The sequence below is a fragment of the Scyliorhinus torazame genome, chromosome 11 (genome assembly GCF_047496885.1).
Source record: "Scyliorhinus torazame isolate Kashiwa2021f chromosome 11, sScyTor2.1, whole genome shotgun sequence".
Taxonomy (NCBI): domain Eukaryota; kingdom Metazoa; phylum Chordata; class Chondrichthyes; order Carcharhiniformes; family Scyliorhinidae; genus Scyliorhinus; species Scyliorhinus torazame.
Genome location: NC_092717.1, coordinates 91,449,447 through 91,469,336, shown reverse-complemented (window position 1 = coordinate 91,469,336; position 19,890 = coordinate 91,449,447). Strand labels below are relative to the sequence as shown.

The following is a 19,890-nucleotide window of genomic DNA, read 5'->3' as shown; positions in this document are numbered from 1 at the left end:
CTTGAAGCTATACCCTTGCTGAGCAGGAACTGGCGCAGCTCGTCACTCATGAAAGAGGACCCCCTGTCGCTGTGGACGTATGCGGGGTAACCGAACAGTGTGAATATGCTGTTCAGGGCTTTAATGACTGTGGCCGCGGTCATGTCGGAGCAGGGAATGGCAAAAGGGAAGCGGGAGTATTCGTCCACTACATTAAGGAAATACGCGTTGCGGTCGGTGGAGGGGAGGGGCCCTTTGAAATCGAGACTGAGGCGTTCAAAGGGACGGGAAGCCTTAATCAGGTGCGCTCCATCTGGCCTGAAAAAATGCGGTTTGCATTCTGCGCAGATGTGGCAGTCTCTTGTGACTGTACGGACCTCCTCTAAGGAGTATGGGAGATTGCGGGACTTGATGAAGTGGTAAAACCGAGTGACCCCCGGGTGGCAGAGGTCCTCGTGGAGGGCTTGGAGGCGGTCAATTTGTGCGTTGGCACATGTCCCGCGGGATAGGGCATCAGACGGCTCGTTCAGCTTTCCGGGCCGGTACAAGATCTCATAGTTGAAGGTGGAGAGTTCGATCCTCCACCGCAAGATCTTGTCGTTCTTGATCTTGCCCCGCTGTGCATTATCGAACATGAAGGCTACCGACCGTTGGTCAGTGAGGAGAGTGAATCTCCTGCCGGCCAGGTAATGCCTCCAATGTCGCACAGCCTCCACTATGGCTTGGGCTTCCTTTTCCACTGAGGAGTGGCGGATTTCTGAGGCGTGGAGGGTTCGGGAGAAGAAGGCCACGGGTCTGCCCGCTTGGTTAAGGGTAGCCGCGAGAGCTACGTCAGAGGCGTCGCTCTCGACCTGGAAGGGGAGGGACTCGTCGATGGCGCGCATCGTGGCCTTTGCGATGTCCGCTTTGATGCGGCTGAAAAGCCTGGCAAGCCTCTGTCGACAGCGGGAAAGTCGTGGTCTGTATTAGGGGGCGGGCCTTGTCTGCGTACTGGGGGACCCACTGGGCGTAGTATGAAAAGAACCCCAGGCAGCGTTTCAGGGCTTTTGGGCAGTGCGGGAGGGGAAATTCCATGAGTGCGCGCATACGTTCGGGGTCGGGGCCTATTATCCCATTGCGCACTATGTAGCCCAGAATGGCTAGCCGATCGGTGCTAAAAACGCACTTGTTCTCGTTGTACGTGAGGTTCAAGGCTTTGGCAGTCTGGAGGAATTTTTGGAGGTTGGCGTCGTGGTCCTGCTGATCGTGGCCGCAGATGGTTACATTGTCGAGGTACGGGAACGTGGCCCGTAACCCATGTTGATCAACCATTCGGTCCATTTCCCGTTGGAAGACCGAGACGCCGTTTGTGACGCCAAAAGGGACCCTTAGGAAGTGGTATAATCGCCCGTCTGCCTCGAAGGCTGTGTACTTGCGGTCACTTGGGCGGATGGGGAGCTGATGGTAGGCGGACTTGAGGTCCACGGTGGAGAAGACTTTATACTGGGCAATCCGATTGACCACGTCGGATATGCGGGGGAGAGGGTACGCGTCTAGTTGTGTGTACCTGTTGATGGTCTGGCTATAGTCAATGACCATCCTTTGTTTCTCCCCTGTCTTCACTACTACCACCTGCGCTCTCCTGGGACTATTGCTGGCCTGGATTATGCCCTCCTTTAGTAGCCGCTGGACTTCGGAGCGAATGAAGGTCCGGTCCTGGGCGCTGTACCGTCTGCTCCTAGTGGCGACGGGTTTGCAATCCGGGGTGAGGTTCGCAAACAAGGACGGGGGTTGCACCTTGAGGGTGGCGAGGCCGCAGATAGTGAGTGGGGGTATGGGGCCGCCGAATTTAAACGTAAGGCTCTGTAGGTTACATTGAAAATCTAAGCCCAGCAAGGTGGGGGCACAGAGTTGGGGAAGGACGTTAAGTTTGTAGTTTTTGAATTCCCTCCCCTGTACCGTTAGGGTAACTATGCAGAATCCCTGGATCTGTACGGAGTGGGATCCTGCAGCTAGGCAAATCTTTTGTGCGCTGGGGTAGGTAGTTAAGGAACAGCGTCTTACCGTGTCGGGATGTATAAAACTTTCCGTGCTCCCGGAGTCGACTAGGCATGGCGTCTCGTGGCCGTTAATTAGGACCGTTGTCGTCGTCGTCTGGAGAGTCCGGGGCCGAGCCTGATCGAGTGTAACCGAAGCGAGCCGTGGTTGTAGTAGTGGGGTGGGGTCCGTTGTTGCCGTCCAAGATGGCGTCGGGGATGGATAAAATGGCCACCCCCATACCTCGCCCGTAGATGAGGGGTCACAAGATGGCGTCGGGGGTGGACAAAATGGCCGCCCCCATGCGTCGTACAGGTCGGGGGCGGTCCAAGATGGCGGGGCCCCTCCTCCCCTCGTGGTGGTCGGGACCCAAAATGGCGGCGTCTGCGGGTCGCACATTGAGTGCTGGGGGGTCTGGGGGGCGCTAGGACCGCGCGGAGTTCCGGGGCCGCGGGCGCTAGGACCGCGCGGAGTTCCTTGGCTGCGAGCGCCAGGGCCGCGGGCGCTAGGACCGCGCGGAGCTCCCTCGCTGGGGACCGCGGTGTTCGGGGCCAAGGCCGGCAGGTCAGTACTGCGAGCGCTGGGACCGTGAGGAGGTCCCTCGCTGGGGACGGAGATCGGGGTCCAGGTAAGTTGTATTGCCGGCGGGTCAGGCGTGGGGCGCGGGACGGGGGCGAGGGCCCAGGTCGGCGGCGCTGGCGGGTCAGGCGTGGGGCGCGGGACGGGGGTGAGGGTGGCGTTCGGGATACGAAAAACCCCTTCCTCTCCGTGGAGAGTGTTGGCCGGCACCCAAATCGGGAGCGCCGGCGGCGGGTCGTACATGGGCTGCGGGGAGGGGGTTTGGGGTCGTAGGCGGCGTGCAGGGCTCCCAGTTCTCCCGGGGCCGCGGTGGTCGGGACCCAAAATGGCGGCGCCTGGGGGTCGCACATGGCGTGCTGGGGGGGTTGGGAGGCATAGACTGCCTGTAGGGCTCCCTGTTCTCCCGGGACGGCGGCGACCACGCGGGACCGGCACACCACCGCATAGTGGCCCTTTTTCCCGCAGCTTTTGCAGATGGCTGCGCGGGCCGGACAGCGTTGTCGGGGGTGCTTCGCCTGGCCGCAGAAATAACAGCGGGCGCCCCCGGTGCGACTCGGCGTTTGGACTGCGCAAGCCTGTGGGGTGTCCGGGGGGGGGGGGGGGTAGGGGGTTTGCCGCGGCGGGTACGTACGGGGCCCAATGGCCTGCCGCGCGGTCGGGGCCGTAGGCGCGGGTATTACGCGCGGCTACGTCCAGCGAGGCTGCCAGGGCCCGTGCCTCTGAGAGTCCTAGTGACTCTTTTTCTAGAAGTCTTTGGCGGATTTGGGAGGATTGTATACCTGCAACAAAAGCATCGCGCATTAACATGTCCGTGTGTTCGTTTGCGTTCACCGACGGGCAGCTGCAGGCTCGTCCCAAAATCAGCAGCGCGGCGTAGAACTCGTCCATCGATTCTCCGGGAGCTTGCCGTCTTGTCGCGAGCTGGTAGCGAGCGTAGATTTGGTTAACTGGGCGAACGTAGAGACTTTTCAGTGCTGTGAAGGCCGTCTGGAAATCGCGGGTGTCTTCAATGAGGGTGAAAATCTCCGTGCTCACCCTCGAGTGCAGGACCTGCAGTTTTTGTTCGTCTGAGACTCGGCCTGTGGTCGATGTGATGTAGGCCTCGAAGCAAGTCTGCCAGTGTTTGAAGGCTGCTGCCGCATTCACTGCGTGGGGGCTGATCCTCAGGCATTCTGGAATGATCCTGAGCTCCATAGTCCTTTTTAGACACGCTTAATAAATTGTGGCGCACAAAGACTCCATGAGACAAATAGAGTGAAGTCGATGAGGCTTTATTAACCGTGTCTGTTCCCCAGCAGCCCGATAGTAAACTGGCATGCGGGGGAAGGCACCGGCTTCTTATACTTCGCCTTCAGGGCGGAGTATGAGGTCAACGGCCAACCAGGACCTGGGATCTGTCAGCCAATGACATTAGGGCTTCCAGTCCCACATGACCCCCAATACATACTACCACAAATACTCTTTAGCATTTTCTGTCTACATTCTATTTTTTAAACTCTTGCCATATTTTCATACAATTAGAAAATAAAGACATTTCTCACCATACAAAGGAAATTCTAATTGCTTTTTTGGGGGCCTTTTTGTATTTTTTTCAAAAGCTTCAATGTATTTAGTGGCCACGACACCCATATAGATAAAAACAAACTCCTCTGCCCAACAGCATTCATTATACCCACCAGTCCAAACAAAAAGATCAGATAAAATGTAAACGGGATCTCAACTTCTCATGTTTTAGCTGTTGGACATGGATCCGAATCAATTTCAACATTTGAATATTTGCTGTTCATCTCAAATTAAAAGATTATTTTAATAAAGTTAACATATTTAAAATTCAATTAGCTCTCAACCAAAATTTGGATCATTAATGACTAGAAAGAATAATTGAAATTGCATCTAACCCAAGAATGTGTAATTGCAGAAGTAAAAAGTTGTAAATAAAACCATTTAATTTTCTCCTTCCTCAGTGATAGCACGGATGGGTAAAACAAATTACAATGCCAATTCTTGTATCAATCAAACAAATTAGTAAAATAGTTAGTCATGCTACATGCATTGTAATCTTGCTCTCCATTACCAATCAATAGAGAATACAAAATGGCAACATAATCTTATAAGGTTCACATCAGACATACCTTGTGCTTCTGTTAACATATGGCCGCAATAATATGTAGTCTTGCCTCCTGATGCAAAGCCATGCCTTCCTGTTCACTCTCTGTAGGTTTAAGAGATACTGCAATGATTCATCTCCTCTATCCCCAACACTATCAGTTTAAATGGTTTTACAGCTGCATGTTTCAATCAGTAGGAGCTGAACAAACACTAACCCTGTACTGAAGGAATTGGATCAATTGCATTGGGTCTTCTGACAGCCCAGAATTGCTTGTCCTGATGCACGTCCACAGACAGTTTTAATAATTGCAATTCAAATATGTTGCTGAAATGCCAATAGAGTAGCATAGCAATGAGTCAAAAGACTAGCAGCTGCCCTCCTCAATTTTCATCAAATTATTAAATTTGTAATTAGAGGGCATGCAATGAAATAGATAAATTATATTTCTAAACAGTAACACAGAACTAATAATGCATGCATATGTGTACTCACACAAAGGTACATTCTAATTATATATTATTTAGATCTTTAAAGCAACAATAATACTTGGAATCATCAAATGTTAGAACTCAGAAACTGACTTGTAAAATCGGTGTGGGTTTCTCTTCCATGAGGCACCAGGTTCAAGTTCACTCTCCTTGATCCCATGATCTTTTAATGTACCTCTTTTAAAAAAGATCATGTAGCTAGCTTCTTAAAAAAGATATTCTGAACTCAGCATCAAAAATGTTTTAGATGGGGATTTCCACATTAAAACCACTGCTGTTCACTACATTAGCTACCAGCCACATGTGGCTAAATCCAATGTAGCTAGTTGAATTTGAAACTAATAAATAACAAGTAATAGACATCATTGTACGATATATGATCCCAATACCAATGTACATACTGCAGGAATTCCCCCTCCCCATCCCGGTTTTAGTCAGTAGAACGGAAAGATGAAAAACGGTGTGCAAGTATTTTTTGATGATTATGCATGCTTTACTCCCTTGGTTGCACTTATGCTAGATTGTTGTGTAACATGAGTGACAACCTCGGCACAGAAGCACCAGCGGTATCGTATGGATCAGAGGAGTAAGGGAGTGTCACTGCAGTCAGCTTGACCAATTAGAATAACTGATTCACGCCAGAAGCAAACATGTCCTGGCGACAATAAGCAGCTCCAAGAGGGCATGACATGGCAAAGGATGAGCAACACCCAACTACATTCCAGATAGAGAGAGCAAGCTGGATCTTATGTCAATAGTTTCAGCAAACACTTGAAGTTAAAATAACACTATTGCTGGACAAAAATCTAAAAGTTACACAACAATATCTATGTTGCACCTGACTGTCTTCCTCTTTCACCTTCTGGCATGAACCCAAGTGTTTTGCACTGAATGGTGTTTCTTGAGTAAATATTCATATAAAATGTGTTTACCTGTATTGTGTGTAAGGCATTTTTCATTAAAAGAGCAGGTGCCAACCCCTGAGGGGGAGGAGCGGAGTTGGAGGAACTACCATTTAAAATAATCCAGATCAAGTTCAGGTACCTGGGGATCCAAGTGCCCCACACCTGGAGGAGGCTCCACAAATGGAACCTCTCCAGCCTGGTGGAGAAAGTGAAGAGGTGCCTGTAAAATGATGGGGCTCATTCCCTCTTTCGCTCGCTGGAAGGGGACAGACGATCAAAATGAATGTGCTGCCTAGGTTTCTCTTCATATTTTGATCGCTCCCGATCTTCATCCTGTTACGGGCCAGGCTTAGAAACTTCAAAGTGGTGGACAGCATGGTGGCTCAGTGGTTAGCACTGTGGCCTCACGGCACCGAGGTCCCAGGTTCAATCATGGCTCTGGGTCACTGTCCGTATGGAGTTTGCGCATTCTCCCCTTGTTTGCGTGGGTTTTGCCCCCAACATGTGCAGGTTAGGTGAACTGGCCATGCTAAATTGCCCCTTAATTGGAAAAAATGAATTGGGCACCCTAAATTTATTATAAAAAAGAAATTCTAAAATGTATTATGACGTTCACCTGACCTATAACCTTTTTATTGAATTTGGCTGGGATGAGCACAAAAGCCTTCACTGTTGGTGTGACTCATCAGACTTCCTAGGCGTGTAATACATGTATATAACACTTAATGAATTCCCCCTTAGCTGGGGGGAGAAATAGAAAGGGGGGGGGGTAGGGATAGCCGCCCACAGACAGGAGAGTTGGAGAAGAAAAGGGAAGGAAGGAGGAGGAAGGCCATCTACTGGAAGGAGCATAGGCCTCTCCTATATGGTGAGAAACATAGGGAACAAGCAGGCCCATCCCCTTTCAAAGGCCTAAAGACCAAAGGGGGAGGGAGACTTTCCCTTCCCCTGCCTCCAATGGAATGAAGGCTACAGATAAATGAGGGGGGAGACCCCAAACACACCAGGATACAGAAGGGGGAAACAAGAAACAACTCCTACAGCTAAGCAAGAACCTAATGAAACCTGACAGGCTGTTCTGAAAAATCGAACATTGTTGTACAAATGTAAATACCATCCAGCATTAGAGCCCCAGTCACAGCTATGGTGACAAGGGGAGACCAGAGACCAGAGGCTCGCTGTTCAAACCAGTTTTTGTGGTGTAGCGCACAATGACTTACGAGAGACGAGAAGTGATGAAGTCGATCCAGGCTTTATTAAGCGATGCTTGTCCCCAGCAGCTCAGCAACAGAATGAAGCTGCGGGGAGAAGCTTGGGTTCTTATACTCCGCCTTCAGGGCGGAGCCAGGAGTTGGCAGCCAACCAGGACCCGGGATCTGTCAGCCAATAGCATCTCGGCTTCACAGTCCCACATGACCCCTAATACATACCATCACATGTGGAACCCAGTTTTTTTCCCCTTCTTTTCTTGTTTCCTCTGTAACTGTTATTTGAAGTACCAATACAAATATTTTCAACAAAGAAGAGCATGTGGCTAAAATAATATTGTTGTATCCATGCCTCTGGCTAGCCAGCAACGTTTACTGGTCAAAACTGTTTTGTCTACTCCCTATGAAAATAGAGAGAGGAGGCAGTGGTGCAGTAGCATTGTCACTCGACGAGTAATTCAGAGGCCCTGGAAAATGCACTGGGGACCTAGGTTTGGATCCCACCATGGCAGATGGTGACATGTGAATTCAATAAAAATTAAATGTCTAATGAAACTATTGTCCATTGTCATAAAATCCCATCTGGTTTATTAATGTCCTTTAGGGAAGGAAATCTGCCATCCTTACCTGGTCTGGCCTGTTGTTGTGTTATGCTGATTCGGATAACGCAGGCTGCTACTTGATGCAGTTTTAACAAAAGGATGCTCCAGACTCTGAATGAGTTCAACCTGTTTATTGAACTATTAACACAGTTTTCAAATGAGTTCGACTCTTTGCTAATCAAACTGTAGTAACTCAGTCTAACTGTACCAACTTGCTCTAAGCCACGTGCTGGGGTGTGATCAACCTTATTTAACTCTCTAGGTGTCTGTCTGAGGAAAAAGGCAGGATGTGAGTGCCGCATCCCTTTTACAGTGTTTATGTCATGCCCCCTTGTGGTGATACCACCTCGGAGTGTCCTGACTGCCCATTGGTTGTGTCCTAGTCTGAGTGTTCATAGGTTGCATGTTTGCATATCATGACATCTGCCCCTTTTTTTTTTAAGACGTATATACATGGGAATGTGTCTGTTTAGTGTGACTGACTGAGGAATACAGAACAGAACAAACAAAACAAATACTCATAAGTCCAGTCTCTGAGGCTTGTGTTTGATCCTCTGATCCCCGTCGACTGCCAGAGAGGTGGTGGAGGGGATGACGGTGTCTTGACAGGCGAGTGGGAGGCACGACTGGTGGCCTCGTGGTTCGAGGTGTCTGGAGTTGACAATTCGACATGTGGAAATGGAGGGGATGTGGTTGTGGGCAAGCAACTTTTCGCAGTGCCCTTCGATTCCTTCGCACAATGGAGCCATCAGCCATACGTATGACATAGGTCTGGACGTGGCCTGTCGAACAACGAGAGCCGAAGCAGACAACCCATCATCCGGTATCTTGATCCTGACCGTGTCTGCTGGGGATAGGACGTCCAGATCGGTGGCACGTGCATCATAGCCCTGCTTCTGGCTGTCGCGAAACTGCTGCATCTTATGCAGCACCGAGAGGTGATCAAGGTTGGGCAGGTGTATGGCTGGAAGCGTCGTCCACAGGTCACTCTTCATCAGCAGTTGAGCTGGCGACATGCCAGTGGACAAGGGAGTCGTCCAGTACGCAAGTAGTGCAAGGTGTATGTTGGAAGCGGAGTCCGAGGCCTTGCGGATGAGCTGCTTAACGATGTGCACCCTTTTTTCGACTTTGCCATTGGACTGCGGATAGTGCGGACTGGAGGTGACATGCCTGAAATTGTAGCTCTTGGCAAACATGGACCATTCTCGAATGTGGAAGCACGGGCCAATGTCGCTCATGACGGTGTTCGGGATGCCATGCCGTGAGAATGTCTCTTTACACTCTTTGATGAAGGTCCGTGAGGTGAGGTCTGGCAGCTTCAGCACCTCAGGATAGTTTGAAAAGTAATTGATGATTAATATATAGTCGCGACCATTCACGTGGAATAGGTCAATGCCAACCTTGGACCACGGAGAGGTCTCTAGGTCATGTGGTTGGAGCGTCTCCTTGCTCTGCGCTGGTTGGAACCTCTGACAGGTTTCTCAGCTCAGGACCATGTCGGTGATTTCCTGGTTGATGCCGGGCCAGTAGACAGCTTGCCGGGCCCTGCGTCTGCACTTTTCTATGCCCAGGTGTCCCTCATGAATCTGCCGCAGCACCATGCTTTGGAGATGTAGCGGGATAACTATCCTGTCCAGCTTTAGCAGGATGCCGTCGATCAGCAATGTGCTGGATGATCTCCAGTGGTTCACTGGGTGAGTTGACGGAGCAGGACAATGCATCGGCGATGATGAGCCCCTTGCCAGGTGTGTACACCAAATTGAAATCATACCTCCGGAGTTTGAGCAGAATTCTCTGCAAACGAGGCGTCACGTCGTTCAGGTCCTTTTGGATGTTGTGGACCAGAGGCCTATGATCCGTCTCAACAGTAAATGTTGGCAAGCCGTAGACATCATGATGACCGAAACACTCCTTCTCAATTTGCGCATATCTGTACTCAGTGGGTGTCATTGCTGTCTCGCGTATGCTACTGGTACGCAGGATGACGTGTCGTCTGTTTGAAGCAACACTGCCCCGATGCCATCCTGACTCGCATCTGTGGATATCTTGAGCTCTCGGTCTGGGTCAAAGAATGCAAGGACGGGTGCAGTGGTGAGCTTGGCTTTCAGCTCCAGGCACTCTGTTCGGTGCACCGCCTTCCACTCAAAGGCGGTTGATTTTTTCAACAGGTTGCGTAGGGCCGTGGTGTGTGTGGCCAAATTCGGGATGAACTTGCCAAGGAAATTGACCATTCCCAGGAAGCGCAGTACTGCCTTCTTGTCCTCGGGGACCTTCATTGCCTCGATGGCTTTAATTTTGTCTGTGTCTGGGCGCACACAGTGTTGCGAAAACTGATTGCCCAGGAACTTCAACGTGGATGTCCCAAAGCAGCACTTGGACCTGTTAAACTTGAGGCCATGTTCATGTATGCGTCGGAATACTTTCTTGAGTCGCGACACGTGTTCCTCTGGGGTTGTGGACCAGATTATGATACCGTCAACGTAGACACGGACCCCTTCTATTCCTTCCATCATCTGTTCCATGATGCGATGGAATATCTCTGATGCCAAGATGATGCCAAATGGCATTCGGTTGTAGCAGAATCTGCCAAAAGGCGTGTTGAAGGTGCAGAGCCTTCTGCTGGATTCTTCAAGTTGGATTTGCGAAAATACTTGGGATGCGTCCAATTTTGTGAAGAAGCGCACGTGTGGCATCTCACTCGTGATTTCTTCCCTCTTCGGGACGGGGTAATGTTCCCGCATAATGTTTTTGTTTAGATCCTTGGGATCAATGCAGATGGGTAGGTCCACCGAAGGCTTCTTTACGCACACCATCGAGCTGACCCAGTCGGTTGGTTCAGTGACTTTGGAGATGATGCCTTTTTGTTGTAGACTCGTGAGCTCTGCCTTCAGACGCTCTCTCAGTGGAGCAGGGACTCGCCGTGGTGCGTGGACCACTGGCTTGGCATCAGGCCAGAGGAGAATCTTGTACTCGTATGGCAGCGTGCCCATCCCACTAAATACATCTGGGTACTGGGTTAGGATGTCGTCGATGCTGGCCTGAAGATCCAAATGGGACGGCATCATGGTGTAGACCCGTTGAATGAGGTTGAGTTGCTTGCAGGCGTGCGCACGTAGCCGGGACGCCCTGTCTGGTTTAACAATCTCGAAGCGTAAGCTTGCTTGTCTGTGTCGGCTGGGCACCTGCAGATGGCAGGACCCCAGTGCCTTGATTGCATTTCCATTGTTGTCCAGGAGTTTGCAGGCAGCTGGAAGGATTGTGGGGGGCTTCTTGATTCTCTTGAAGTACACCTGCGAAATCAGGTTGGCGGAGGCACCTGTGTCCAGTTTGAACTGGATGGGGACCTTCAGTGGTTGACCTTCATCACTGCATGCCATTCGTCCTCGGAATCCACGGCCAGGATTGATTGGACTTGCGATGTGTCTGGTGTGGCATATTCGCACTTCGTAATAATGCCCACTCGGTAAGTGTTGTCCAGGTATTCATCATCTGGATCCGTCGCACTGTCTGGATCAGAGTCATGCATTCGGTGTTGCACACTTCTGATGCACCGCTGTCGCAATTGGGAGCGCTGGCTCCTGACTGGTGGTGCAGATCTGCACAGGGCTGCATAGTGGTTTGGTTTCCCACAGTTCAAACAGCGTTTGACTCTTGTAGGGCAGTTTATTTTAGAATGGGCGGTGCCACCGTCATGACGCTCAGTGCGTCGTTGCGTATGCGCGGTGCGGTGCGGCTCTCGGACGTCTGCACCTGTGCAGTGCGGTTTTCAGCCGCTTCGTGTTCCCGATCGCATTGCGCATGCGTCGGGCCCTGGGAAGAGCGCACAAAATGGCCGCTTTCGTCAATGTGGAGGTGCTGCAACCGAGAGATGGCCTGAACACTCTCCACCTCGAGGGTGGCTTGTTTTTCACTTTCTGCCGTTTTGTACTGTGAATAGCGATTTTTAGACTGCTCATGCACAGCACACTCTTCAATCGCGACTGGCACGGTCATGTGCTTGATTTTCAACAATTGCTCTCGCAGAGGATCAGAGTGGACTCCAAAAATGATTTGGTCTCTGATCATACAGTCAGTGATATCACTGAAGTTGCAGGATTGTGCTAGCAGTCTAAGGTTAGTTAGATAGGAGTTGAAGGATTCGTCTTTACCTTGCATCCTCTGCTTGAAGATGTAGCGCTCGAAGATTCCGTTGGCATCCACGTCACAGTGGCTGTTGAAATTTGTCCAGGATGGTTTGGTACTTCGTTTTGTCCTGCCCTTCGGAAAAGTGAAAGGAGTTGAAGATCTCTATCACATAGTCACCTGCAGTGGTGAGGAGAAGAGCTATCTTCCGAGCATTGGTCGCGCCATTGAGGTCAGATGCTTCTACCTATAGTTGAAATTTCTGCTTGAATGATCGCCAGTTGGCACTAAGATTGTCGGTGGTCCTGAGCTGATGAGGAGACTGAATCTTGTCCACTGTGCCTGTATTCAGTAACTGGTTGTCACAGATCTTGCTGAGTTGAACTAAATAGATTGAACAGTCTCTCCTGGTATCATGTTGTGTTATGCTGCTTCGGATAACACAGGCTGCTACTTGATGCAGTCTTAACTAAAGGATGCTCCAGACTCTGAAATGAGTTCAATGTATTTATTGAACTATTAACACAGTTCTCAAATGAGTTTGACTCTCTGCTAATCTAACAGTAGTAACTCAGTCTAACTGTACCAGCTTGCTCTAAGCCATGTGCTGGGGTGTGATGCTGCTGATCAACTGTGTCTAACTGGCTAGATGTTTGTCTGTGGAAAAAGACAGGGTGTGAGTGCCTCATCCCTTTATAGTGTTTATGTCATGCCCCCTTCTGGTGATGCCACCTCTGAGTGTCCTGACTGCCCATTGGTTGTGTCCTATTCGGAGTGATCATTTGTTGCATGTTTGCATATCATGAAACATGTGACTCCAGATTGACTCTTAAATGTCCAATGAAATGGGCTACCAAACCACTCAGTTAAAGGGCAGTTAGAGATGGGCAATAAGTGCTGTCCCAGCCAGCGATGCCCACATCCCATTGAAGAATAAAATACATTTCAAACTCCCCTTTAATTGGCTTAATGATTGCTATTCTCTCCACCATTTAAAACTATCCATCACTACTTAAATACTACTTTACACAATTTTATAGAGTCACACAGCACAGAAAGATGCCAATTGCCCCATGTCAGCTCCTTGAAAGGGCTAAACATTTGCCCCATTTCCTATAGTTCTTCAAATTCTTATTGAAACATATTGACCAGATAGCTTATGGTTGGGGCTTTTAGGACAAACTGTTCCTTGACCACGGATACCAAACAGACTTTGAATCAAATGTTGCAACTCAGAAACTGACTTGTCAAATCTATGTGGGTTTTACTTCCATGAGGCACCAAGTTTAAGGTAACTCTCCTTGATCCCAAGATCCTTTAATGTGCCTATTGTTCTTCAGCCGTATTTATTTTTTAATTGAACCAAATTCTTAAACTTGGCAGTGGGACACTACAGCAACATGATGATCATATGTTACTTGATGGATAAATATCAGCCAAAGAACTGTGGGGATGATGGTTGCCCCTTGACTTAAGGGGTAAAATTCTCCGGTATCGGCGTGATGTCCGCCGACCGCGCCAAAAACGGCACAAATCAGTCGGGCATCGCACCGCCCCAAAGGTGCGGAATCCTCCGCATCTTGGGGGGCCGAGCCCTAACCTTGAGGGGTTAGGCCCTCGCTGGACTGATTTCCGCCCCGCCAGCTGGCGGAAGTGCCCCGCCAGCTGGCGCGGAAATGACATTGCCGGGCGGCGCATGCACGGGAACGTTAGTGGCCGCTCAAGGCATCCCCGCGCATGCGCTGTGGAGGGAGTCTCTTCCGCCTCCGCCATGATGGAGACCGTGACGAAGGCGGAAGGAAAAGAGTGCCCCCACGGCACAGGCCCGCCCGCGGATTGGTGGGCCCTGATCGCGGGCCAGGCCACCGTGGTGGCACCCCCCGGTGCCAGGTCGCCCCGTGCCCCCCCCAGGACCCCGGAGCCCGCCCGCGCCGCCTTGTCCCGCCGGTAAGGTAGGTGGTTTAATTCAAGCCGGAGGGACAGGCATTCTAGCAGCAGGACTTTGGCCCATCCGGGCCGGAGATCCGCGGGGGGGGGGGCTCTCGCCAACCGGTGCGGCGTGATTCCCGCCCAAGCCAAATTTCCGGTGCCGGAGAATTCGGCAACCGGCGGGGGCGGGGCTCATGCCAGCCCCCAGTGATTCTCCGACCCGGCGGGGGGTCGGAGAATCTCGCCCAAGGTGTTATTTGAAATTCAGTCTCTCCGACAATGCAGTGCTCCTTCAGTACTGACCCTCCGACAGTGCAGTGCTCCCTCAGTACTGACCCTCCGACAGTGCAGTGCTCCCTCAGTACTGACCCTCCGACAGTGCAGTGCTCCCTCAGTACTGACCCTCCGACAGTGCAGTGCTCCCTCAGTACTGACCCTCCGACAGTGCAGTGCTCCCTCAGTACTGACCCTCCGACAGTGCAGTGCTCCCTCAGTACTGACCCTCCGACAGTGCAGTGCTCCGTCAGTACTGACCCTCCGACAGTGCAGTGCTCCCTCAGTACTGACCCTCCGACAGTGCAGTGCTTCCTCAGTACTGACCCTCCGACAGTGAAGTGCTCCCTCAGTACTGACCCTCAGACAGTGCAGTGCTCCCTCAGTACTGACCCTCTGACAGTGCTGTGCTCCCTCAGTACTGAACCTCCGACAGTGCAGTGCTCCCTCAGTACTGACTCTCCGACAGTGCAGTGCTCACTCAGTACTGACCCTCCGACAGTGCAGTGCTCCCTCAGTACTGACCCTCCGACAGTGCAGTGCTCCCTCAGTACTGACCCTCCGACAGTGCAGTGCTCCCTCAGTACTGACCCTCCGACAGTGCAGTGCTCCCTCAGTACTGACCCTCCGACAGTGCAGTGCTCCCTCAGTACTGACCCTCCGACAGTGCAGTGCTCCCTTAGTACTGACCCCCCGACAGTGCAGTGCTCCCTCAGTACTGACCCTCCGACAGTGCAGTGCTCCCTCAGTACTGACCCTCCGACAGTGCAGTGCTCCCTCAGTACTGACCCTCCGACAGTGCAGTGCTCCCTCAGTACTAACCCTCCGACAGTGCAGTGCTCCCTCAGTACTGGCCCTCTGACAGTGCAGTGCTCCTTCAGTACTGACCCTCCGACAGTGCAGTGCTCCCTCAGTACTGCACTGAACTGTCAGATGAGACTTTATGATCAAGTCTCCTGAATAAGACATGATCCCACAACCTTCTGACTCAGAGGCGAAACCTCTATCGCTGATCCGTGGCCAACTCTTACCTCATCCCTTGCAAATAACTTGGATAATTAAAACATTGTTTCCCCCTCTCGCCCTGCTTTTACAGCACTCCTAGGATGGCATGCCAAAAATTGACTTCAGATCACAAAATACAAACATGGCTCCTATTATTTATTAATCTATAATTACATGTTGATTTTTGAAATACCCAATTGCTAATTAGATGTAGAATATCTCAACAGATCACAATCAATAATATTTATCCACAGCAGCCATATTAGATAATTAGAGCAAAATACGAATATAACAAACCACAGTTAAAATAGAAAATAGCTTGAACATCAGTTAACAGTCATACGCACATGCACTTCAGAGATTTAAATGCAAACATGTGGCGCACAAAGACTCCGTGAGACGAATAGAGTGAAGTCGATGAGGCTTTATTAAGCGTGTCTGTTCCCCCGCAGCTCGATAGTAAACTGGCCTGCGGGGGAAGGCACCGGCTTCTTATACTTCGCCTTCAGGGCGGAGTATGAGGTCAACGGCCAACCAGGACCCGGGATCTGTCAGCCAATGACATTAGGGCTTCCAGTCCCACATGACCCCCAATACATACTACCACATTCACCCCTTGTCAAAAATGAACCTGGCGGGGTGATGCTTCGTATGGTGGTAAGGGTTTACAGGGCTGGTCCTGGGAGGATAGAACAGTTACATGGAAGTACAGTATTGGACAGTATCGTCCTGTTACAACTATTTACAGAGGGTATAGGAAAAACAAAATGTTCATTGGACAGTCCATCTTTGTTTTACATCGACGCCACGAGTCGGTCGGGCGGTCTGGTCGTCCGTGTCGATCGCCTCGGCCCGGGCGGTGGTGGTGGTGCTTGTACCAGCGTTGTCGCCTCCGGGAGCCGCACGGTTTCAGCTGTCGGTGCAAAGGGGAGGGGGACTGATCCTCCTGGGAAGGGGGCGGTCGCGGGGTGCGGCGGTGGCAGGAAGGGGGGCGGTTGGGTTGATGGTGTCGGGGGGGTGTGCGTGGTGCCGGCGGGCGCTAGATCCCGCAGGGAGACCGTGTCCTGTCGGCCGTCGGGGTACTCCACGTAGGCGTACTGGGGGTTTGCGTGGAGGAGGTGAACCCTTTCGACCAACGGGTCCGCCTTATGTGCCCGCACGTGCTTTCGGAGCAGGATGGGTCCTGGGGCCGCCAGCCAGGTCGGCAGCGACGTTCCAGAGGAGGACCTCCTAGGGAAGACAAGGAGACGCTCGTGAGGCGTTTGATTAGTGCTTGTACATAATAACGACCGGATGGAATGGAGAGCGTCCGGGAGGACCTCCTGCCACCGTGAAACTGGGAGATCCCTGGACCGTAGGGCCAGTAGGACGGCCTTCCAGACCGTGCCGTTCTCCCTTTCTACTTGCCCGTTCCCCCGGGGGTTGTAGCTGGTCGTCCTGCTTGAAGCTATGCCCTTGCTGAGCAGGAACTGGCGCAGCTCGTCACTCATGAAAGAGGACCCCCTGTCGCTGTGGACGTATGCGGGGTAACCGAACAGCGTGAAGATGCTGTTCAGGGCTTTAATGACTGTGGCCGCGGTCATGTCGGAGCAGCGAATGGCAAAAGGGAAGCGGGAGTATTCGTTCACTACATTAAGGAAATACGCGTTGCGGTCGGTGGAGGGGAGGGGCCCTTTGAAATCGAGACTGAGGCGTTCAAAGGGGCGGGAAGCCTTAATCAGGTGCGCTCCATCTGGCCTCAAAAAGTGCGGTTTGCATTCTGTGCAGATGTGGCAGTCCCTTGTGACTGTACGGACCTCCTCTAAGGAGTATGGGAGATTGCGGGACTTGATGAAGTGGTAAAACCGAGTGACCCCCGGGTGGCAGAGGTCCTCGTGGAGGGCTTGGAGGCGGTCAATTTGTGCGTTGGCACAGGTGCCGCGGGATAGGGCATCGGACGGCTCGTTCAGCTTTCCGGGCCGGTACAAGATCTCATAGTTGAAGGTGGAGAGTTCGATCCTCCACCGCAAGATCTTGTCGTTCTTGATCTTGCCCCGCTGTGCATTATCGAACATGAAGGCTACCGACCGTTGGTCAGTGAGGAGAGTGAATCTCCTGCCGGCTAGGTAATGCCTCCAATGTCGCACAGCTTCCACTATGGCTTGGGCTTCCTTTTCCACTGAGGAGTGGCGGATTTCTGAGGCGTGGAGGGTTCGGGAGAAGAAGGCCACGGGTCTGCCCGCTTGGTTAAGGGTAGCCGCTAGAGCTACGTCAGAGGCGTCGCTCTCGACCTGGAAGGGGAGGGACTCGTCGATGGCGCGCATCGTGGCCTTTGCGATGTCCGCTTTGATGCGGCTGAAAGCCTGGCAAGCCTCTGTCGACAGCGGGAAAGTCGTGGTCTGTATTAGGGGGCGGGCCTTGTCTGCGTACTGGGGGACCCACTGGGCGTAGTATGAAAAGAACCCCAGGCAGCGTTTCAGGGCTTTTGGGCAGTGCGGGAGGGGAAATTCCATGAGTGCGCGCATACGTTCGGGGTCGGGGCCTATTATCCCATTGCGCACTATGTAGCCCAGAATGGCTAGCCGATCTTTGCTAAAAACGCACTTGTCCTCGTTGTACGTGAGGTTCAAGGTTTTGGCAGTCTGGAGGAATTTTTGGAGGTTGGCGTCGTGGTCCTGCTGATCGTGGCCGCAGATGGTTACATTGTCGAGGTACGGGAACGTGGCCCGTAACCCATGTTGATCAACCATTCGGTCCATCTCCCGTTGGAAGACCGAGACCCCGTTTGTGACGCCAAAAGGGACCCGTAGGAAATGGTATAATCGCCCGTCTGCCTCGAAGGCTGTGTACTTGCGGTCACTTGGGCGGATGGGGAGCTGATGGTAGGCGGACTTGAGGTCCACAGTGGAGAAGACTTTATACTGGGCAATCCGATTGACCATGTCGGATATGCGGGGGAGAGGGTACGCGTCTAGTTGTGTGTACCTGTTGATGGTCTGGCTATAGTCAATGACCATCCTTTGTTTCTCCCCTGTCTTCACTACTACCACCTGCGCTCTCCAGGGACTATTGCTGGCCTGGATTATGCCCTCCTTTAGTAGCCGCTGGACTTCGGAGCGAATGAAGGTCCGGTCCTGGGCGCTGTACCGTCTGCTCCTAGTGGCGATGGGTTTGCAATCCGGGGTGAGGTTCGCAAACAAGGACGGGGGTTGCACCTTGAGGGTGGCAAGGCCGCAGATAGTGAGTGGGGGTATGGGGCCGCCGAATTTAAACGTAAGGCTCTGTAGGTCACATTGAAAATCTAAGCCCAGCAAGGTGGGGGCACAGAGTTGGGGAAGGACGTTAAGTTTGTAATTTTTGAATTCCCTCCCCTGTACCGTTAGGGTAACTATGCAGAATCCCTGGATCTGTACAGAGTGGGATCCTGCAGCTAGGCAAATCTTTTGTGCGCTGGGGAAGGTAATTAAGGAACAGCGTCTTACCGTGTCGGGATGTATAAAACTTTCCGTGCTCCCGGAGTCGACTAGGCATGGCGTCTCGTGGCCGTTAATTAGGACCGTTGTCGTCGTCGTCTGGAGAGTCCGGGGCCGAGCCTGATCGAGTGTAACCGAAGCGAGCCGTGGTTGTAGTAGTGGGGTGGGGTCCGTTGTTGCCGTCCAAGATGGCGTCGGGGATGGACAAAATGGCCACCCCCATACATCGCACGTGGCTGAGGGGTCACACGATGGCGTCGGGGGTGGACAAAATGGCCGCCCCCATGCGTCGTACAGGTCGGGGGCGGTCCAAGATGGCGGCGCCCCTCCTCCCCTCGTGGTGGTCGGGACCCAAAATGGCGGCGTCTGCGGGTCGCACATAGTGTGCTGGGGGGTCTGGGAGCGCTAGGACCGCGCGGAGTTCCTGCATTGCGAGCGCCCGGGCCGCGGCGCTAGGACCGCGCGGAGTTCCTTGACTGCGAGCGCCAGGGCTGCGGGCGCTAGGACCGCGCGGAGCTCCCTCGCCGGGGACAGCGGTGGTCGGGGCCCAGGCCGGCGGGTCAGTACCGCGAGCGCTGGGACCGTGCGGAGCTCCCTCGGCCGGGACAGCGGTGGTCGGGGTCCAGGTAGGTTGCGCCGGCGGGTCAGGTGTGGGGCGCGGGACGGGGGTGAGGGCCCAGGTCGGCGGCGCCGGCGGGTCAGTCATGGGGCCGCGAGCGCTGGGACCGTGCGGAGCTCCCTCGCCGGGGACAGCGGTGGTCGGGGTCCAGGTAGGAGGTTGCGCCGGCGGGTCAGGCGTGGGGCGCGGGACGGGGGTGAGGGTGACGTTCGGGATGCGAAAAACCCCCTCCTCTCAGTGGAGAGTGTTGGCCGGCACCCAAATCGGGAGCGCCGGCGGCGGGTTGTACATGGACTGCGGGGAGGGGGGTTGGGGAGCGTAGGCGGCGTGCAGGGCTCCCAGTTCTCCCGGGACCGCGGTGGTCGGGACCCAAAATGGCGGCGTCTGCGGGTCGCACATGGCGTGCTGGGGGGGTTGGGACGCATAGGCTGCCTGTAGGGCTCCCTGTGGCCCCGGGACGGCGGCGACCACGCGGGATCGACACACCACCGCATAGTGGCCCTTTTTCCCGCAGCTTTTGCAGATGGCTGCGCGGGCCGGACAGCGTTGTCGGGGGTGCTTCGCCTGGCCGCAGAAATAACAGCGGGCGCCCCCGGTGCGACT

The 19,890-nt window shown here is 52.9% G+C and overlaps 1 protein-coding gene across 5 annotated transcripts in view; it reads right to left on the bottom strand.

Moving 5' to 3' along the window:
• Positions 1-19,890, bottom strand: part of pag1 (phosphoprotein membrane anchor with glycosphingolipid microdomains 1) — a 344,956-nt gene that overhangs the window by 237,914 nt on the left and 87,152 nt on the right. For 4 of the 5 annotated variants that reach the window (XM_072467488.1, XM_072467489.1, XM_072467487.1 and 1 more), the window contains exon 2: positions 4,707-4,786. The exons of the other annotated variant lie outside the window; for it this stretch is intronic. The gene's annotated coding sequence lies outside the window, so the exon portion shown is untranslated. The remainder of the gene's footprint in view (positions 1-4,706; positions 4,787-19,890) is intronic. 5 annotated transcript variants of the gene reach the window in all.